The sequence below is a fragment of the Pinus tabuliformis genome, chromosome X, assembly GCF_031772625.1.
Source record: "Pinus tabuliformis cultivar Carrire ecotype Pingquan chromosome X, CPIR1, whole genome shotgun sequence".
In the NCBI taxonomy this organism is placed as follows: Eukaryota; Viridiplantae; Streptophyta; class Pinopsida; order Pinales; family Pinaceae; genus Pinus; species Pinus tabuliformis.
In genome coordinates, this window is record NC_142308.1 from 750221544 (window position 1) to 750242546 (window position 21003).

The window sequence follows — 21003 nt, forward strand, 5'->3', positions numbered from 1 at the left end:
TCAACAAATTTTCAAAGTCTTTTATTATAACATTTGTATCCTTTAATTCTAGATGAATAACCAAGAAGAATTCCTTCGTCTGCTCTGGGTTCAAACTTACCAAGTTTTTCATCAGTCCTTTTGATGAAAAATTTGCTTCCAAAAACTCTAAAGTGTTTAATAGTAGGAGGCTTACCATACCGAATTTCATATGGAGTTTGATTGCTATTTACCCAAACATTCACTTTTTTAAGAATAGTCATGACGACAAATGCAGCTTCACCCTAGAAGGTTGCAGGAGTTCTAGATTCATCAAGCATCGCTCAAGCCATTTGTTGAACTATTCTATTCATTCTTTCCACCACGTCATTTTGCTAAGGAGTTCTTGCGATGGAGAATTGGCTTTTTATTCCATGTTGTTCACAAAAGTCAAAGAATTCATCTTATATGAATTCTCCCCCTTGATGAGATCTGAGGCATTTGATTTTTTAATCTGATTCATTTTCAACTATAGCTTTGAAGGCTTTAAATTTTTCAAATGCTTCATCTTTATCCTTTAGTAGACCTATCCAACACATCCTAGAAAAATCATCAATAAATAAAATAAATTATTCTTCTCCACAAGGTGACTTTTTCCTTGTTGGTCCACATAAATCAGTATGGATGAATTCAAGAGGCTTACTTGATGATCCTTCTTTTTCACTGAAGTGAACTCTGGTTTGCTTACTGACTGGACATGGTTTGCATATGGTATTTTCTGGGATGCTGATATCTGGAAGATCATGAACTGCCTTGAGCTTGTATGCTTTTCTTATCCGAGAAAAGCTTAGATGTCCCAATCTTCTGTGCCATAGCCAGTTTTCATCTGTTTTGCTTAGATAGCATTATTGTTGTCCTCCTTTGAGTATGTATAAGTTATTTGGAGTTCTTGTACCTTTGATCACAGTCTTGCCCATATCAAGCTCATGAACCACACATCCATTTGATTGAAAAACAACTTCATTCCCTTGATCACACATTTGACTGACACTCAACAAGTTATGTTTTAAACCATCTAGATACATGACATTTCCGGCTTTAACCTTTTCCTTCAAGAAAACATAACCTTTACCTTTAATGACAGCCAGTGTGTCATTTCCAAATGAGACATTCTTTTCATTTTCTAAAGCATTATAAGAACGAAGTTTCTCTTTATTACCTATCATGTGTTTGGAGCATCCACTGTAGATGTACCACTGATTCTCTTGACCTTCTGTATATAGAGCTATGCCACATATTTCTGATTGAGGTTCCTTCTTTCTCCATATCTTGGAATTTAATGATGATTGATCATTTTGAAGTGTTTGCCGAAATTTGCTCCTGCATTCAGATTCTTCTTGACCAAAGTTGTTACAAATCGAACATTCTATTTCATCTTCAAGAGAAGAAAATTTATTATAGGAACTTTTCTTGATTCCAGTTACACTCCTTTGATTTCGTACTTCTCTAGTCATGATGGTTTTGTAAGAAACACATTGAGTAGCCCTATGCCCAAAGCTATGACATGAAAAACATTGCCCATTAAAAAAGTTTATGCGATAATAGAATCTTTTGGCATTGTTTACCTATTGGTTGAAGTTTCTACTGATATTCATCCTTATAGTAAATTGAGTATGATTTACCTGATGAGTATTTTTAGACCTTTGCTGATGATTGACATACTCTTCATTGGTCTTTGCTACATCAAGATAACTTCTGGGTGGAGGCTGACGGCTTCAGTGATTGAGATGATCCTTCAGTATATCCAAGACATGTCTTTATTAGAGGAGACCGTTGAAATTTGATGATTTCATTTAAATTTTCTTATCCTTTAGCAAATCTAAGATTAAGAGATTTTGTCTTTGTTAGTGTCAGTATATGCATACTTCCATCAAGGATGAAATATGCTCTTTGCATTTTCATTTTAGGTGTCTCATACTGAATTTTTAATCATTCCATTAGGTCATGTTAAATGGTCTACTGATGGTTGTCAATTGACCTCCTGCATCATTTTTTGTTCAATTGACTTCCTGCGTCATTTGTTGTTCAATTGACCTCCTGCTATTCAATCCACTTGGGTCCTCCATCTCATCATATCATCATATATCAACATTTCATCACTATATTGCTATATTGACATCACTGACATCCTAGATTAACAATCTCTCCCTTTGTAATTGATGGAAATATTCTTCTTCTCATTTAGTTGAGGTTTCAAATATGTTACTATAAGTGTCAAGGTAGTGGTCTTTCCATTAGGTTTTAGGGTTCATGTCCAAGGTATTTCCATTAGGTCTTAGGGTTCATTTCCAAGGTCAAAAGCATGATTTCAAATGTAAATAAAGGGCAGCAAAGTAATGAGGATGACCAATAAACAAAGAGTAATTGTCAGTAAGTCATAATGATTGTATAAATATCTTTTGTCACTGATGTAATTGTCATCTCAAAACATGTTTATGAGATGAAAACAAAGTATTTTAGTTTTCTTATATTTTTTGATGTAATTTAAGTCATTATATGTAATAATTGTTCCCAATGCTACCCAAGCATGTCTCCTTGCTGCAAGAAATGAAACCATTGAAGAAATTAGTTCAATCAAAGCATCATCCACCTGTCAAGAGCGAAAAAGTGTCAGAAAGTCAAAAAAGGAATTAAAGTGAGAATTTGAAAAATGACAAAGAACTTTAGAAAGTGGGTATCCAAACTCATAAATTAAAGTCAATTCAAGTATAAGGCCTCTCAAGACACTCATGAAAGCCTCATTTGCACTCTAGTAGATGCACTCCTGTAGAGGTCGTTGCACATTTAACCTGGTCGTTGCACTCCAGTAAAGGTCACTACACATTTTCTAGAGATCCCAATGTTATTTACAATGGCATTGCGCTCCTGTAGAGGTCATTGCGTGTTTGACCAGGTCGCTGCGCGTTCACTTGGAAGGAGCTAAAACATGTTAGAAACCCTCCATTGCCACCAAGTTTCCAAGTTGGTCATCATATACTTCAGCAAATCAGGTTAGTGGAAAATTTACTCACTCCTTCCCTCCATTATTCACCTACATAGGGTTTACGTTGTTTTTTGTTATTCCTAAGATCAAAACCTAGTCATACATTCCCACCATCTCAAAACACATTTCCTAGCTTTCATCACTATTCCCCCTTCACTTAACAGCTATCCCCTATCACCTCCGTCATTCCACACATCCCCATCTCCTCCTCATCCTCTCTCCTCACATCATTCCACATTTCCCATACCCATAGTACATTCTACCATTTCCATAGGGTTTTGATAGCAACAAAACATGGCAGAAGAGGAACACCAAAGTCAGAGTGAGGGAGAAAGACAATAGAGGAGGAAATATAAGAAATGAGGAAGAATTATCAGATTTGAGTCAACAAACACCAAAGAACTCATGGTATCTCCCATCACTGTCACAAGCTTCAAACATATGGGTTGTTTTGAGATTTTTGAGAAGGTGGAAAGGACACAACATCATTCTGAATTGACCAGACAGTTCATCATCAACCTCCATGACAACCAAGAAACCCTTGCCGGTGACACCTTAATCATATCTTCTGCTATCATATCAATTGCTACTGGGATCCCAGATGTTGGGGGAAAATGGTTTAAATAGGTAGATTTGGATTATTGCTACTATGAGCCATATCTTAAACCCAGCCACAAGAATGAAAGAAGGAGGGTTTTTCCTTTCTCTTACCTCGTAGATAGGTATAGGAAATCATCATGAAGTACTTCACATGTGAGGGCAGTTTTTCTAGGCTCTATTCCTATCATATTCGATTACTCATGCATTTCACAAGAGCTAGAATGCTCAATCTTCCCTACTATCTCTATTGGGATATTGATAAGATGTCATACATTACCCGAAGTAGAGATCGTGATCATCAAATACATAACATATTTCACCATTCTCTCATCAAGATGATAGTCCTACACCACCTTGATCAGCTTAACATTGCATGGGACACTTTCATATCCAATGAGATTCTCACAGTCCCACCTATTTAGCATGGACAAGAAGCCCCTTCATCCTCTCATCCACACACCTCCATTCCTCCACCTCAGCCTTTACAATATTCATCTTCATCTCATGAGTCAACCACACCATCACCTCCATCATCACCTTTTCATCAACCTATTCATTCACCTGGCAGAGATAAAGGAACTGAGTAGGAGCATATTGAGCATGGTGAGAGCAGCAAGCCCAAAAGGGTTGGTTTAGGTACCTTGGCACATACCTATCAGAGAGAGCATAGGCAAGTGTTTTCCCCGTTGATTGTGGGAGGGGCCTTGCCTTCTTCATCGACAAAGTAGGTATAAAATGGTAAGGAAAATGTTGTAGAGGCAAAGGTCCAGCAGCATGAGGATGACCTCCATGAGATAAAGCATGATTTTCAATTAGTTGAATCCGATGAACATGATGATAGTAAAAGCACAGCTATTGTCATCAAGGAGAAGAATCCACTCGTAGGAGAGCTCGAGGTCAACTTGCAAAGGGCCAAATGGATCATTTCCTACTATGAGCAGGAAAATATGCAGTTTGAGGTCAAAAATGAGCTCATGGAGATTCAGCTCAGAAAGGCAAAGAGAGAGGCTGAAAAGGCAAAGGACTTACTTGATGAGGCATATGGACAATATGGTGAGCCACTTGATAAACAGGTTCGAAGAAGAAGGCCAAGGACTAGAGGCCTAAAAAGAGCCTTGGAGAAGGAAAGGAAAAGGGAGGAAGAAATGGCCAATCAGCTCACCTTGAATGAGCAATTTTCCAAGATGGTAAATGAAAACAGAGAAAATTGGCTTGAGAAAGTAAATGATCATCTGGAGAACCTCCTAGGCAAGGCCAAGAAGGACAATGATATTCAAAGAAAGATGGCAAAGCACTATGCTATGAGAGACAAAATTGCAAGAGCCAATCTCAAAAGAGCTCATGCAAAGATTGAGGCTTTAACCAAGCAAGAGGAGAAAAGGAGGTTTGATATCCTTGCCAAGGCATCACTCCATGCCTCAAACATATAGCCATTTGTCAGCCCACAAAGTTTGACAAAGTCAACATGGTCAAACGCACAAAACCTAAGACATTGCGCTTTTGTTTAGGGTATCCAATGAGAAAATGGTTAGCATTTTTGGATTCAGAATGATGAGGACATGCACCCTGTACTTTTTCTAAGAATTTGGAGCAAAAATGGTCAGCCAAAAGGGTCAAAAACTACCAAAAAATCACCTTTCTGCCTCTTTTCTGGCCTGGTCACTGCGCGTTTGAGTAGTCTTGGGAGATTGCAAATTTGGAGGGTTAAGTGAAGCCCATTTTGAAAACCAAGGGCAATTCTGGAAATTAGATAGGATAAGCTTTCCAATGAGCTTTCTTGGGCTAGATCTGGACATTGGGAAGGTAGTCAAAAGTCATCTTGAAGAGGACACTACGCGTTTGACCAGGGTCACTACGCGTTTACTAGGGTCCTTGCGTGTTTGACAAATTGTCCAATTTTTCACTATTTTGTCGTAGTTTTCACTTTCACCATGGAAAATCATGATTTTATCTTTGTAATTGATCAGTTAAATGTAATTATGATGCTTCTAGAGTTTACTAGGGTAGATTCATCAGGTAAAACAAGTTCATGAGGCGTAATGTATCAGTTTGTTTGGGTTAGGGATGAGTCACTTTGTCCACCCTATTTCCTAGTTTGCATTTCAAATCTTGTTAGAAACAACTCCTCTTCTCATGGATTCAACCCCTTGAGCTTAGGATGAGTTGTTTGGGGTCTATATGATGCTTTTCCTCAGTCATTGTATGGGTTGGACTTAGTGGGATGCTTATGCTTTGAAGAGACATCTTTTTGTATCAGTTTTAGTAGGAGATTAATTGAAAGTTGCAGCTATTTCTTTGGGATCCATGTGGTATGATGTTTAGTTCAATTTTTCTTATGTTTTCATGTGTTAGAATGTATTGTTGACTCCATTTCATCATTTGCTTGTCTTTATGTGAATGTATACAAGTCTGAGAGGCAGAATCCATACCTTTATGCTCTGTTTTGGGTAGACATTTCATAGTCTATGTTTTCTTTAGTTTAGGAAGAATCCATGTTGCTCACATGCTCTTTCTAGCTCCTCACCTGTCTTGAATCACCTCACCCATTAAACCCTAGAGTGCTGAGTCTTGTGCCTACCTCTTGATCCCGCAAAATCCCTTTAAATCAGATCAATCCTTGTGCTACTATACCTAGCCTAATATCATTTTCCTGATCCAGTCATCTCGGTTGAGATCCCTACAGAGAGAGCCCTCTCCTGGCCTAGTAGGGCTAGCTACTTGGCTAAGCATGGTTTTTGGTTACCCTGGCATTGCCTTCCTTCAGCCTGAGGTTCAATCTAGGTGATAACATAGTGGTGACCATACTAGGGAATGAAAGATTTCACCCCAGCAAGATGTTTCATTTGAATTCTTAAGCTTGTGGATGATGAGTTTTAGAATTTACAAGGCTGAATTGGAAAGTTGTAAAGAAATATATAAAATTTAAAAATTAGACATATTGGCTTCTTGAAAGTACACCAGATCCAATCCAGATCCAAATCCTCCAACCATTGTTAGTGATCCTCATAAAATTGGGTGGAAATCTAAGAAAGTTGAAGAGAAACTTAGTTTAGCCGAAGAACAATCAAGTGAATATTTCATTCCTCGTGTTAATTCACTCTCGGGAAGGTTAGACACTTTGCAAGACATTGAGTTTGATGTTAATTTTGAGAAAAGTTTATTTCGCAGTAAATATTTAAGTTGGATTGATCAGATAGTTTTTGATTCCTCCGTATATTTTGATAACTCCGTTGAAGACTTGTTTCCACAAAGTAAATCAGGGTCACAACTTATTCATACTCTCGCTCAATTGCAGAACCTTTCTTCAAAATTAAACACTTGGGTGAAAGATAAGACTCATAGGCCATCTTTTGATTTTCGAAATATCTCCTTTACATCTACTACCACCCAAAAAATCCCTTACTCACTTCCTCCTTCTTTATAGATTGTTCATACCACTTAAGCTATCGTTAATCTCCCTTTGAGTATACTGAGTACCCCAATCCTTGCTATAAATCCACCACCTCCCCCACCTTCAGTGATGGCTGCCCGATATGCACCCTTTTTTTACCTCAATTTCCTAGTTCCATGCCCACTAATTATCAAACCAAAATACCTTTCCTTGACAGCACCCAAACCATTACAACTCAAAAACATGTAGACAAGATGAATGATTTCTTTGACCTCCATGAAGTTGAAATTGAAGATGTGATGATGAGGTTGTTTGTACAAAATTTTGGAGAAGTTCAGAAATGGTTCAGAGCCCTAGCAACTGGTTCTATCACTACTTTATCCATCCTCCATAGGTAGTTCCTAGATTGGTGGGAGATGAAGAAAAATCCCCTTCAGATTCTATCCAAATATGAGAACATCAAAAGAAATGTTGGTCAGAGTGTGCAAGATTATTATGTAAGATTTAATGCAGTGTACAATGTTATCGCTGCAAACATCAAACCACTAGAGGGGTTGGATTTGCTTAAGTTTCTAGATGGATTTGATGTTGATATGGAATATCAGCTGCATGAACGTGATCCTACAACTCTAGAAGACATGAAAAATAATGTTGTGAGCATAGAAGTGAACTTGCTGGCCAAATGAGCGAGGATGAGATCAGAGAAAAGAGTGACCGTAAAAGAAGAAGCATCTACTTCAAATGTAAAAATGGATACATTGATTTGAACAATGGAAAGGATGGTTGACCAGTTGTCCATCACAGATAGACCTGAACCTTAGATATGGAATCCAAACTTTAGAGGGTAGCAACAACCCCAATTCCAAATCAAACAAAGACAACAATAAGCACCAGAACAACTAGCACAACAACAACAATAGATCATAACTCCCTTACAGTAGAATTATGTTCAAGGAGTGGAAGAGGAAGATGAGGAAGATCCGGTATTTGAAACAAATCACTTTTTCACTGCTGATTGTATGCCTATATTTCTGACTGAAGATGAAGAGTATGCAGAAATTTCCGACATTCGAAAGGATGAAGACTACATCTTGGCAAATGATGTTGTTTTGGAGGCCGATTCTGATGATTATCAGTGTGGTTTCATGAATGCTTTGTGTAGAAATTTTGAATAATATGACACTTATTCACAGAGATTATCCCGATTATACACTATTGTGGAATACATGCATAATACATAACCTCCTCTACGTTGATCATCAATTTAGCAGCATTAAAAACAATGAAACATCAATCGCATGCACACATTAACAGAGTATGTAACCCGGGAAAGCTTACATCTGAAAACCCCACACTATCTGTATATTATAATGATTGAGAACATGTAACAATACATAGTACAATACTCCTCACAAGTATCCAACACTATCTCCACCTGTTACACACAAAACTAGCTCAGATCCGAACAAGTCACAGGGTCAAATCTCCTCCGCTACTTGGCTTGCCTCTATTGCACAATGCCAAGTGAAAATCACGTGAGCACAAGGTATTTCATTGGGCATATACTGCGCAATCCTCAAGGGCATACTCAATCCATTGATTGTGCAAGATCTCATGCACAACTATAGTCACAACTGATAGCAATCTCAACCTCTAACACCTGTCTCCACTGAACTGTACATGCACTGAGTTAACTGATGTATTCTTCAGTTGCATTATGAGTTAATAATTAGTAAATTAATTTAATCAATTAATTCACATCACTCATCACTAGTCTATTTGCAGTTAGACTAATTACAACTAGTTTAACCAAGTCAAACTGAACACAACTCCACCAAACTCAACCACATGAGTTCTAATTGAAGTCCTGCATGCAATAGCTCAACTGACCCACAAAGAAAGCATATTTCCTTCTGACAGATGCATGTGCTACATCTGTAGCTCAAACTGAAGTGCTCCAAGAGGATAAGATAATGTTTATAGTCTAAATATTATTATGAGACAATAATATTTGACTTTTCTATTTTTACCCTGGCAGTCTAAAAATAGACTCTGATCACTCCGCTGTGAACCAGAAATAGAAGTCCATCTATTTTTCCCAACCTGACCAATCATCCATAAACAACATCCTGCAACTCATAAACCATGATCCATATGTCTAACAATAGACATAGTCTAAAAATAGACTTTGTGCCAAAAATACCCTGCGGGCCCATTTAGTGAAGGTGACTTCTTTCCACTAAGCTCCATCATCGTGTTGCATTCTCAACACTCCCTCTCAACAAGATATGGATTATTAACAACCCCTATCCTGCCTCGGTGGTATTCAAATTTTCTCTTGGTGAGCGCCTTTGTCAAGATATCAACATCCTGATCCTCCGTTGGAATGTATGAAAGTAACATGATTCTCCGCTGCACACAATCTCTGATATGATGGTACCTGATGTCAATGTGCTTAGATCTATCATGAAATACAGGATTAGCCAAGAGTTTAATGCAACTCTGGTTATCACAGTAAATCATAGTAGGTTCCAAGTAAGAACCGAACAAACCGACCAGGATCTTCCTCATCCATATAGCCTCGCATGCAGCCAAACTTGCTGCCATATACTCGGCCTCTGCTGAACTGAGTGCCACGGATCTCTGCTTCCTGCTGTACCAAGAAACTACTGTCGACCCGATACTGAAGACCCCTCCCAATGTGCTCTTTCTATCCGTTGGACTCCCTGCCCAATCTGCATCCGTGAAGCCACATAGCTTCACCTCATCCTCCTGTCTGTACCACAATCGATATCCCGGCGTGCCTCTCAAATAACGCAATACATGCTCGCCTGCCTTCCAGAAGAGCTTGGTTGGCTTAACCATAGCTTGTGAAAGCTAGTTAACAACATAGCATATATCGGGTCGTGTATTGACCAGATACATAAGCGACCCCACCAACTATCGATAAACAGTGGCATCCACTTCTTCTGCCGAAGTGGCATCCTCCTTCCTCCAACCTCTAGGAAGAGGAGTATCAACAGGCTTGTAGCCATGCATGTTGAACTTCTCCAGTATCTCCCGAGCATACTTACCCTGAGAAACAAATAGTCCATCAATGCATTGCCAAATTTCCAATCCCAGGAAATAATGAAGGAGGCCCAAGTCCTTCATCTCAAACTCATTAGCAAGATCATCCTTGCATGAAAGTATCAACAGCTCATCACCCGTTAGAATCAAATCATCTACATAAAGTACAATGATAAGCAACTTACCCTCCACCACAATCTGGTATAGGTTAGGATCCGCCTCACTCTTGGAGAATCCAAGTCCAGTGAAATAGATGTCTATTTGTGTGTACCAAGCACGTGGTGCTTGTTTCAACACATACGATGCTCTCTTGAGCCTGCACACATGTGACTCGCTGCTGAATATCTCAAAACCTTCGGGATATTCTATGTACACCTCCTCCTCAATGACTCCGTTGAGGAATGCAATCTTCACATCCATCTGATGAATGTGCCATCCCATCTGTGCTGAGAGATCAAGAATCGTCCGTATGGAAGAATACCTTGCGACAGGTGCAAAGGTCTCCTCATAATCGATCCCCTCTATCTGTGAAAAGCCTCAGCCAAAAAATCTTGCCTTGTACTTCTCCACACTCCCGTCAGCTGCCTGCTTAACTTTGTAGATCCATCTTGAACCCACCACTGATTTCCCTTCCGGTCTAGGAACAATCTCCCATGCATTGTTTCTGACAATCAAATCATACTCTTCTACCATGGCGTCTACCCATGCGGGATCCTCCACAGCTTCCTCAAAAGAGGATGGCTTAGACACAACACATTTGCTCATAAGAGCCATGTATCCAGTGTACCGATTAGGTGACTGTCTCTGTCTGCATTGGGCTATAGGTGGTCCTACAACTTTCTCTGCATCTTGAGCCAGTCGCTCAGCTTCTGTCAAGTGCTTTCGCCCTCTGATGGTTGGCACTGCATGAGTGGTCTCTTCCACTCCATGAACCTCGTCTTGTGGTTGATCTACATCCTGAAGCTCATCCTTAGGAACTAATAGCTCCTCATCTGCATGCAAGTGTGGCTCCCTCTCAAGTGAACACTTCATGGCTTTCTCCTCCTGAAATTTTATATCCCGTCGCACAACAGTCTTACCACTGTATGGAAAATACACACGTTAGTTGTGGGGCATATCAGTGTACCCCACAAATATCCCAACCTCTGCAGTCGGCTCCAACTTCTTCCTGGCATCCTGCATCACATGCATGTAAACGTTAGCACCAAAAATCCTCAAATGAGAAAGTCAGGTTTCTTACCAGAATAAGCCTCCTCGGGTGTACTCATGCTAAGTATCCTGTGAGGACAACAGTTCTGTACATATACTGCAGTATTGCATGCTTCTGCCCACAAGTGAAGGGGTAGGCCCTGATCATGCAACATTGCCTGTGCAACACCCACAATCATTCTGTTCTTCCACTCAGCAACCCCGTTCTGTTGTGGGTTATGGGGAGCTATGAGTTCTCTTCGAATCCCTTCTGCACTGCAGAAATCCTTGAACTCACCAGAGATGTATTCACCACCATTATCGCTCCTAAGAGCCTTCACCTTCTTCTCCGATTCCTTCTCAACCAGTGCTTTGAACTCACATAACTTTGAGTATGTCTCGCTCTTCTTATGAATGAAGAAGATCCAGCACTTACGAGAGAAATCATCAACAAAGATCACATAATACCTGTGTTTTGCTGTCAAAGCTACTGGGAAATGTCCACACACGTCTGTGTGAATTTTCTCAAGGATCATCGTGGTGCAACTATCCTTCTTGTGAAAGGTGGCTTTCACAAACTTTCCCAAAGTACACCCCTTGCACTGATCTGACTGTGCAAGAGTGCCTTTAGGAAGCCCTGTGGTGATCTGCTGCAGTATCTTCAAGGCTCCATGGTGAAGGTGACCCAATCTCTTGTGCCATAGCTTGCCATCATCCCGACTCACCAATCCTTCTGCCTTGCATGCCATTGCTGCGCATCCATCTACATGCAACTAATAAAGGTTCCTCACTCGAACCCCTATCTTCCGGGTTTCTCCAGTTGTCTTACAACGCAGGAAAGCCTTTCCCTCACTGAGATAAGATTCTTCTTCAATCCTGGAACATGCATCACTTCATTCAATACGAATGGTTTACCAAACTCCCTCTCAAAGGAAATGGTACCAATACCGGTCGCACTGTATCTACCATCATTGCCCATCTCGATGTGCACTCCAAGATCTTTGTCCTCCAGATCAGAAAACAAATCTCGATCTCTTGTCATGTGAAAAGACACACCACTGTCCAAGAACCACACCGATCCCATCACACTTGAAACCAAGCATCCGATCAATGAAAAATCAAGCTCAAACTGAGAGGCTAGAGCCTCTCCTGCTGCAGATCCAGCAACTTGCTTGTTCTTCTTCTTCTGCGGACAATTAGTGGCATAGTTTCCATGCTGGTGATAGTGAAAGCACTTCACCTTGGACATGTCCTGCTTCTTGCCTTTCACACTAGACTAAGAAGCTTTCTTGCTCTTCCCCTTCTTTTCTTTGGCAGCCAAAGTGCAATTTTCTTCATCAGGTCCATTAGATGAAGATCCGTCCCTGGTATTCCGCCTGATCTCCTCCTGCACAAGATCTGACCAAAGTCTCTCCCATCCTGGAAATTTCTCTCGATCATTGACAGAGTCCTGATAGGAATGCTAACTCTTCGGAAGACCAAGGAGAGCCAAGCTCACCAAGTCCTCATCATCGACAGTCACTCCCACACTTCCCAGCTCATCCCTGCACTGAGTGAACTTCGTGAGATACTTGGGCATACTATCTCCCTTCTCACATTTGATGTTTCTGAGTCTATCCTTGAGCACCAGCTTCCTCTGATCGCTCTTGCTTTGGAATAGATCTGTCAATGCTTTCCACATCAAGTATGGAGAAGCCCTTCCATGCAGGTTGGACACAATGTGATCCTTCACGCCCTCCAACAGAATCCTTCGATACTTTGCTGCAGGGAAAATTTTAAGAACCCCCCCTAAATTTATAAATATAATAAATGGGCGAATCTCCATGGTATATAGGAAAAATGGAAGGCTATTTTATCAATAATATAATATGTATATATAATTTTTTGGCGAATCTCTCACCAGGCATGGCGAATATTTTACTCAATTATAAAATCTTGTAAGACCTTGGCGAGTCTTTCACTAAATAATAAAACTTTGTATGGATCTAAGACGATAGAATTTCCCCTTTAAATAGAATATGCTCACATGAATACCATGGTATTACCATGGGTCAATACCATGGGTTATCATAAACCTGGAGCTTAAAAATTACTATTAGTAACTTATAAAAATTAATAAAATTAATAGTTGATTTTTATTTTATTTTTTATTTTAACCAAGCTAAAATGTTTAACCTACATTAAATTACAACATCCATTTTTACTCTTGACCAAGCCCCAAGAGGATCAAATATTTTTTCACTCTATGCTAGTTTGCATATCACGATATTTGATACCTCTCAGGGGTTAGTAGATCCAAAGTAAAGATGGATGTATGCTGGTTTAATTCCCCCATTTAAATAGGCTACATTCCAGGTGAAAACCATGGGTCAATACCATGTGCCATTTTGGTGAATACCATGGGTCAATGCCATGTGCCATTTTTATTTTTATTAATTCTAATATTAGGGTTAATAATGGTTTTTTGGATGGTATTAATAACAATCTAGTCCATGGTATTTGTCCCATAGTATTTTGCCCATAGGTTTCACCTAAATATAACCCATTTTTTGAGTGTTCGTAAATATAACGTGACTTATGGAGTAAATATAAAAAAATGTTTTATTTGTTTACCATACCTCTCGTTTATTTATATTTTTATTAATTTACCATACCTCTGTTACAAATATGGTATTTGGCCCATAGGATTCACTTCAATAAAAGCTCTTTCTTGAACCTTCATAAATAGAATGAGGGTTATGGACTAAATATAAAAAGAGGTTTTATTTATTTACCATACGTCTAGTTTATTTATATTTTTATTTATTTACCATACCTTTTGAGTAAGTATAAAAAGATGTTTTATTTATTTACCATACCTCCACTTTACTTATATTTTTATTTGTTTACACGAGGTAACTTATGGAGTAAATATAAAAAATGTTTTATTTATTTACCATACCTCTCATTTATTTATATTTTTATTAATTTACCATACCTCTTTTATAAATATGGTATTTGGCCCATAGGATTCACTTAAATAAAACCTATTCTTGAAAATGGGCGAATGGATTCACTTAAGTAAAACCTATTCTTGAAAATGGGCGAATGGAAGGTTGTAACTCCTAATTTCAAGGGCTAAATTTACCTTTTTTAACCTCCCCCTTAAAATAAGGTGGGCTATTTGAGGTGATTTGTAAAAATGTACTATGATACAAAATATTCGCCCACTAAAAATTTAAAACCCCTTAATTTCGCCAAAGGGCGAACATTCGCCCCTAAAATTATCCTTGCTTTGCTGTCTTCTTTTGCCAAACCTCAGCTTCGGCAGCATCAGTAGGCTTTGGGACCTCAGCCTCTATGAAATCCTTCAGCCCATTATCATCCAACACTGCCTCCATCCTGTCCTTCCATGCAATATAGTTTGAGCTTCCCTCAAGAGCATACTCCAATCACAATCCGTTGAAAGACATTGCCACGTTGATACCAAGAAAACACTACTGCAAATTTGAATTCCACCAGCTCCAAACTCAATCGCCTCTGATATAGAATTCGTGAGAACAAAGTATTTCTCATTAAGAGATTGACTGTATGGGCTTTTACCAGATATCTCACCTTCCAAAGGAAGGATGAATCCAGAGGCTACCTGGCCCGATTACAGACTCTGCTTGAAGAAATAAGATGTAAACACTTTCTGAATAATAGATTTGATGATCAACAACTCTGATACCATGTAGAAATTTTGAATAATATGACACTTATTCACAGAGATTATCCTGATTATACACTATTGCAGAATACATGCATAATACATAACCTCCTCTACGTTGATCATCAATTTAGTAGCATTAAAAACAATGAAACATCAATCGCATGCACACGTTAACATAGTATGTAACCTGGGGAAAGATTACAACTGAAAACCCCACACTATCTGTATATTATAATGATTGAGAACATGTAACAATACACAGTACAATACTCCTCACAAGTATCCAGCACTATCTCCACCTGTTACACACAAAACTAGCTTAGATCCGAACAAGTCACAGGTTCAAATCTCCTCCGCTGCTTTGCCTGCCTCTATTACACAATGCCAAGTGAAAATCATGTGAGCACAGGCTATTTCACTGGGCATATACTATGCAATCCTCGTGGGCATACTCAATCCAATGATTGTGCAAGATCTCATGCACAACTATAGTCACAACTGATAGCAATCTCAACCTCTAACACCTGTCTCCACTGAACTGTACATGCACTGAGTTAACTGATGTATTCTTCAGTTGCATTATGAGTTAATAATTAGTAAATTAATTTAATCAATTAATTCACATCACTCATCACTATTCTATTTGTAGTTAGACTAATTACAACTAGTTTAACCAAGTCAAACTGAACACAACTCCATCAACTCCACAATCAACTCCACCAAACTCAACCACATGAGTTCTAACTGAAGTCCTGCATGCAATAGCTCAACTGACCCACAAAGAAAGCGTATTTTCTTCTGACAGCTGCATGTGCCACATCTGTAGCTCAAAGTGAAGTGCTCCAAGAGGATAAGATAATGTTTATAGTCTAAATATTATTATGATACAATAATATTTGACTTTTCTATTTTTAGCCTGGTAGTCTAAAAATAGACTCTGATCACTCTGTTGTGAACCAAAAATAGAAGTCCATCTATTTTTCCCAACATGACCAATCATCCATAAAAAACATCCTACAACTCATAGACCATGATCCATATGTCTAAAAATAGACATAGTCTAAAAATAGACTTTGCGCCAAAAATACCCTGCGGTCCCACTTAGTGAAGGCGACTTCTTTCCACTAAGCTCCATCATCTTGTTGCATTCTCAACACTTTGAGCGCATAGCAGAGGCACTATCCTTTGAGGAGCAGAGATGTACCAGTCAATCCTATTTAGAAGAGGAAGGATGTTCAATACAAAAATGATCCCCCAAACAATCAGAAAAAGGGAAAGGAGCTTGCCGATCAGAATTCCAGCAAGGTAAATCAGCCATTAACAAGTATAGTTGCAAAAGAGAAAGACAATCAGCAAAAGGATAGTGAAATGAAGGATCAAACAGATAAGAGAGACATCAGTGTCAAAGAGGTAGAAAAGGTCACATCTTTTAATTTAAAATGTGAATTTGCTAAATTGAAAGTGTCCATTCCTTTGACTGAGCTTGTTAAGAATAGCCATTATAAACATCATGTATCTAGAATACTACAAATTGATCCTTTGTCTAACATGGTGAATGTTGAGGATGATCACCTTGAAATTATTTTTGGTCCAGCCACAGAAGGTCAAATATAAGATAGTGAAGTGCGCCCGTTTATCTGAGTCTTAGATTGCATGACTATATTCTTCATAATGCTATCCTTGATTCCAGAGCTTCCTAGAATTTGATGCCCAAGGCCATCATGGAAAATTTGGGCCTGGATATCACCCGAAAATATCATGATTTGTACTCATTTTATTCTTGTAGAGTTCGCTGCATTGGTCTTATCAAAGATTTGGTGGTTTCTTTAGATCAAATCCCAACAAAAATGTCTTGATGGATGTGGTAGTAGCTGTATACCACCTCGATTTGGTATTTTATTGTCTAGATCGTGGGGAGCCAAGCTTAAAGGCACTTTACAACTTGACTTCTCTTATGCTACAATCCCTATTTTTCGGTCAATTGGGGAAGTTGTACCAAGAAAAGAAGATGAAGTATATGATCACTAGTAAAGAGAAGCCCATAAATCATTCGATAAATGTTGTACATACTGATTTAGAGTCTTTTGTTTTGTACACTGATAGTGGATTGAATGATGTAGATATTCAACTTTTAGAAGTAGATGATGCTAGAGTTTTAGAGCATTTCTTAATCAAGAAAAGGAAAAATGGCAATTCCTTTTGAGCAGCCTCCACAAGAGCAGAAAGTCAGTGAAGAGCAGAAAAGTGAAGTAACAAGTAAGGGTAAGATCGAAACTAAAGCAGAATTCCAACATTTGGAAGATGAAGCTGGCCTTTGGAGCATGGACTTCGATGGTGCTTTGGGTAAAGATGGTGTAGGTATTGGAATTTGGATTCGAAGTCTTATTTTTCAGCAAGACAAAGTCCTAAGTAATGTTAGAGTGTGTTCCTATAAATTATCTTATGATTGCTCTAATAATTAAGTGGAGTACGAGGCATCGATTACAGGTATAAATTTTTTGAAGAAGTTGGGTGTGAAAAGGATTTCTGTTTATGGTGATTCATAGCTAGTGATTAAACAAGTAAAGGGAGAATATCAAGCAAAGAATCCGCGCATGAGAGCTTATAGGAACACAGTCCTGGACATCTTGAAAATGTTTCCCGAATACACCTTGACAGCAGTGTTGAGAAGTCAAAATATCATCGCTGATTCACTTGCTACAGTAGCAAGCAATTTGAAAATTCCAATGAATTCTAGCAATAAATTTGAAATTTATGTCAAACATAGGCCTACTATTCCTGATAATCTGAGATATTGGTAAGTTTTTTGGGATGACAATGAAATTAATTCCTTTTTGCAGAATGAAGGGAAGTTTAAGAATGCTTTCTTTGATGATTTTTGTGAGTCTGATGAACAAGATATTGAGGTAAATAGATTGTTTAAAGATGGTATCATTGTTCCAATTAGATTCTTTGATTCAATTTCAAATTTAGTCTCGATACGGAAAAAGACCAGAGAGATAAGGTTGTGCATTTATTTTTGAAAGCTGAATGAAGTGTCCTTAAAAGATAATTACCCTCTTCCTAAGATGGATGATATCCTACAAAGAGTAGTTGGAGCATCACGAATGTCACTACTAGATGGCTACTCAGGTTATAATCAAATCTTGGTGCATGAAAGAGACCAGGACAAAACTGCCTTCACAACACCATGGGGAACTTTTCAATATGCCACGATGCCATTTGGGCTGAAGAATGTCCGAGCCACTTTTCAGCGAGCAATGGATATATCTTTTGCTAACGAGAAGGATGTCTTCTTGGTAGTTTATTTATATGACTAGACAATATTTTCTGGTTATGATGATGAGCATTTACACCACGTAAGGATTGTTTTTCAGAAATGCAAGAAGTTCAGAATTTCTTTAAATCCAAAGAAGAGTCTTTTTGCAATGGAGGAAGGTAAACTCCTTGGTCATATAATTTCTAAATATGGTATTCACATTGATCCTTCAAGGGTGGAGGCAATCAAGCAAATAGACTTTCTACGCAACAAAAAGTGGATTCAAGCTTTCAACGGTAAGACAAACTTATTATGCATATTTTTACCAAATTTGGCTGAGAATTTGTGTGAGTTAACTAATATGTTGAAGAAGGACAACATTGTGAAATGGACCGAGGATGCCATGGAATATTTCAACTTGGTAAAGCTTGCTTTGACCACAGCCTCGATTTTGATCAGTCCTGATTATACTCATGATTTTATTATATTTTCATTTGCATCTGATCACACTTTGGCTGTGGTGTTGATGCAAAAGAAGGATTAGGTGGAGAAGCTCATTGCATTTTTCAGTCAGACCATTAGAGATGCTGCTTTGTGCTATAAAATTATTGAGAAACAAGCTTTTGCTCTTATAAAGGAATTGAAAGATTTCCGAGTTTACATTCTGCATTCACATACCATAGCATATGTTCCTAACATAGCTATTAAAGATGTCCTCATACAAACTGATCTGGAGGAAAGAAGAGGTAAGTGGATAGCAACGATGTTAGAGTATGATCTTTAGATTAAGCCTACCAAACTGATCAAAGGTCAAGGCTTGGAAAAACTCATGGCTGAGTTGAATTTTCATGCTTTAGACATAAATCTCATTGCAGAAATGTCAGATGACAAAGACGGTGGTACACTCATTTAGGTATCAGAGATGCTTCTCAACTCACCTTGGTATTCTGATATAGTATATGTTCTTTAACATCTTTCTCCTCCTCTTGGAATTTCAAGAAGTAAAGGTAGATCACTAAAACTAAAGTTTGCAAAATTCTACATTTTAGATAGTGCTCTCTAGTGGAAAGATCCGAGAGGGGTTCTCCTTAATTGTTTAGTTGAAGATGAAGCTCAGAAGGTAATGAATGATTTCCATAGAGGAGATTATGGTGGTTATTTGGTTTGGAAAACAACAGCTAATAATGTTTTGAGAGTAGGATATTATTGGCCATCTTTGTTTTCAGATTTATATAAGACAGTCATGAGCTGCCACGAATGTCAAGTTTTTCAGGGAAAAAGGAAGCTGCTTCCTCTTCCTCTGAAGCCAGTTGTAGTTAATGCACCTTTCCAGCAGTGGGGACTTGATTTCATAGGAGAAATTCATCCTACATCATCAACACAGCATAGATGGATTTTGACGGCTATCGATTACTTCACCAAGTGGATTGAGGCCATTCCAACAAGGCAAGCTACGGGCATGGTAATCATTCAGTTTTTAGAGTCCAATATCTTGTCTCATTTTGGTTTCCCTCACAATATTATTATAGATAATGCAGAAAAATTTAATCCAAAGAGAATGGTTGAGTTTTGCGATAAATACAATATCACATTGGGTCATTCCACGACATACTACCAGTAGGGCATTGGACTAGCCGAGTCTTCAAATAAATCCTTGGTAAATATTATTAAGAAGATTTTGGAAGCAAACAAAAGGAATTGGCATCAGAAGCTTCTCGATGCTTTATGGGCCAACAGAGTGAGCAGTAAGAAATCAATAGGTATGTCGCCTTTTGAGTTGGTATATGGTACTGATACAGTGTTTCCGACATCCCTTGCAGTGTCGGTCATGAGATTATTGTAGGAAGATGGAAGTGAAGAAGTTGATATTCAGCGCTGGATTAATCAAATGATTCAGCTTCAACAAACAAGATAAGAGGTTTCCCAAAACACTTTTCGACTTCAAGAGAAGATAAAGAAGATTTATGACTGCAAAACCAAGGCAAAAATTTTTTAGTTGGAAGATTAGTGCTACGATGGCATGCACGAAATGAAGAAAAAGGAAAGGATGGTAAGTTTGACAATCTATGGAAAGGACTGTATAAAATCTCAGCCTATCGAGGAAATAATGCATTTTTGTTAAAGGAAGTGGATGGTCAAGAATGCTTAGGAGGACCAGCGAGTGGTAGGCTCCTGAAACACTACTATTTCTGATGTAGTTTGCTGAAGTTGCTTCACTATCATTGTATATACCAATTTGCTTTCCTTACAATTTTTGAAGTACAATGTCATTTCCAAAGTGAAGGCTATAAAGCTTAAATGATTTGTGCTGAGTTTAGTTGGTTTTTGAGTTAGTTTGGAGTTAGTTGTGAGTCAGTTTTTAGTTTGTATCAAGTCATCTTTCCTCAAAATTTTCAAAAAGTTTTCAGTCGTTCATTTGTTTTACTGTATTGGCCCAATCAGCTAGGCACTTGGTCTACAGTGTTCTTGACACCTCCAAGGAGCTGACATCCCCAATAAGGCCAATGTTATTGTCAATATATCCATACTTCCATCAGAGATCAAATCTACTCTTTGCATTTTCATTTTAGGTGTCTCATACTGAATTTTTAATCATTCCATTAGGTCATGTTAAAATGGTCCATTGATGGTTGTCCATTGACCTCTTGCGTCATTTGCTGTTCAATTGTTGTTTAATTGACTTCCTGCATCATTTGCTGTTCAATCCATTTGGGTCCTCCATCTCATCATATCATCATATATCAACCTTTCATCACTATGAGCATTATGATCAATGGGAAATCATGTATCAAAAATTTTTCCAT